This window comes from Megascapheus bottae, chromosome 17 (assembly GCF_031878675.1).
Source record: "Megascapheus bottae isolate mThoBot1 chromosome 17, mThoBot2.hap1, whole genome shotgun sequence".
In the NCBI taxonomy this organism is placed as follows: domain Eukaryota; kingdom Metazoa; phylum Chordata; class Mammalia; order Rodentia; family Geomyidae; genus Megascapheus; species Megascapheus bottae.
Genome location: NC_143525.1, coordinates 40,407,787 through 40,410,235, shown reverse-complemented (window position 1 = coordinate 40,410,235; position 2,449 = coordinate 40,407,787). Strand labels below are relative to the sequence as shown.

The 2,449-nt window shown below is 41.6% G+C and overlaps 1 long non-coding RNA gene across 1 annotated transcript; it reads right to left on the bottom strand.

Moving 5' to 3' along the window:
• Positions 1–305: 305 nt before the first annotated feature.
• On the bottom strand, positions 306–1,921 carry LOC150051892 (uncharacterized). Its single transcript, XR_016538455.1, has 3 exons — positions 1,793–1,921; positions 984–1,051; positions 306–738 (listed from the first exon to the last, which is right to left on the bottom strand). It is a non-coding gene; the product is annotated as an uncharacterized LOC150051892 (long non-coding RNA).
• Between the last annotated feature and the right edge of the window lie 528 nt (positions 1,922–2,449).

Genomic DNA, 2,449 nt, shown 5'->3' with positions numbered 1-2,449 from the left:
CAACAAACTAGGCCTGCTAATCTTTAATTTTGTAGCTTAGTAACTGTATATAAAATTAATTCTCCTCCTACCATTCCCCTCCTTTCTCTTTTTCTTCTTGCCAAGCTTAAGCCCTACCTCTGGCCACTATGAAGTAGTGAACTGTGTTCACTTCTGCTCTCAGCCTGTCTGGGAGCAGCTTTCATTTCCAGGTATTACTTCAGCTGCCACAACCTTCTGAGGAGGCTCATGACCACACCACTGATTTCCTACCAGCAGAAATGGCAAGAATTCTTACTATCCCATATCTCAGGGATAGGCTTTTGAATTCCTAGAGGCCCAACAAGGTACTTGAATCCATTCTACGATTTACTTGCAATAAGATGGCATGAGGATTAAAAGATTCAAGTGACTGCTGGAGGGTGAGCGAAGGTGCATCCAACAGCCTCGTTTCAGTTTTTCTCCACTTTTCCTAAGTCAGCCTCAGAACATGGAAGTCAGTGTTGGCGATGGTAGTAGAGTTGGCTGAAGCATTGACCCACTTTTCAGACTCCTCTGGAAGAACCAAGCCTGGGGGAGAACCCACGAGTTGCACGGACCAACGATGGTGACAAGCTGAGCTGACGTAGGCACTAGGCTGGTGACGTCACATCTCTGATATTTTTTCTTTGCCACATGGGGAACTGTAGTGTATACCTCTTAAGGACTGTGAAGATGGGTCAGAGCATTGCTTTGCAAAGAGTTCCTATGGTGCCTGGCCTACAAAGAGAAGCCAATAAATGTTACTATTGATGTTTGCCTTTATTATCATAATCATCCTTACTACAGCATCTTTTCTGTTCTTCATTTGGTTCACCTCAAAGTGAGTTTCAAAAGCAACTTGATATAGAGGCAAGGGCCAAAGACCTGGAATCAGATTCATCTATTCTAAGAACTAAATGACCTCTGGCAAGTCATTTTGCAATCTACTTCCAAGTCTATAAAATACAGACAGTGACACTCACCCCACAGGGTTATTAGGAAAATCCGATGTCATAAAATATGGGAAAATGCTTGAGGCCTAGAAAGAGATCTGTAAATAATGGATGAATTAAGATTTTTAGCTTGAGTAACTCAGCCAGCTTGTCCCTTCTTAGCTTCAATTTACAACTAAAGAGGGCATCCCACCCACTCACCCCCACCCATGCCCCATGCCACTTGCAGCACAGAACAGCAGGACAGTGAGCCAACACATTAGCAAGATTCTGGCAGATACCTGACAAGGAGTGTGATCACAAGACCTCCATGCAAAGTCTCAGCACCAAATGCGCACATTTTACGCTTACTCCAGCTGGAACAGCACCCAAGTCGCCACATCCCAGCTGGATTGGGGAAACGAAGCTATCCAGCCAAGGTTTTTTATTGTTTTAATTTAAAAGTATGAATCATCAGAAAGCTACTCTGCTTCAGCCAGGACAGTATTCCGATTACACATCAACGTGATTGGTAACTGAGCAAGGCAAAGGGTGCTAATGAGAAATTATCCTGAGCCAGGGGTGTGGAGAATTTCAAAGGTCAAGCTCTTAGTAGTTTATGTAGGAGGACCTTAAGAATATAATTCATACTTCCTAGAAGAAGCTCAGTTCCTTCATGTATAAAATTGGATAATACTAAGAAACATGGCATGGGTTATTGTCAGATTGGATTAACTAACGTGAAGAAGATGCTTAGAAGATTACCATGGGGCTTAGTGAATCTGGATGTGTGTTACTGTGATAATAATTAGTATGCAAAGGTCTCCAGCATTTTCCGAAGGCATCATGTTCTTACTTACCTCTGCTGTAATGTGTTTATATTCTTTTTGAAGAGATTATGCGTAACTGTGGAAATGATGACACTGAGCTATTTGAATACATGGCACTGGGCACAATCCCTACATCTTGCTGGCTGGAAAAAAATCACTGCAGAGAGATCTTGCAGGAAATTCAGGACCTGGAGTGGTAAATAAAAGGAGGGAAGAAGAATTTTATAGGTGGTGAACAGCTTAGCAACAACTGTCCATCTTGCCATGATATCTTTGAAATGCTCTTGCAGCTTGGCTGTAACTCCATACACATATAGAAAAGAGAAGGCTTATGATTTGTAGACTTAAGTTAGGTGCTTAAACCATTTGAATTTACCTATTCCAGATGTCAGTCCTCAAATAGCAATAAAGAGTCTCTAAAGTTCAAAGGCAACTGGACACACTCCCTGATGACTCCAATATCTTTCTTCTTCTTTTTCTTTCTTTCTTTTTTCTTTCTTCCTTTCCTTCCTTCCTCTTTCTTTCTTTTTGTCAATTATGGGGCTTAAGTTCAGGGTATAGACACTGTCCCTGAGCTTTCTTGCTCAAGGATAATATTCTACCACTTTGATTCACAGCACCACTTCCAGTTAATTTAAGATAAGAGCCTCCTAGACTTTTCTGCCTGGGTTGACTTTTAACTTCAGT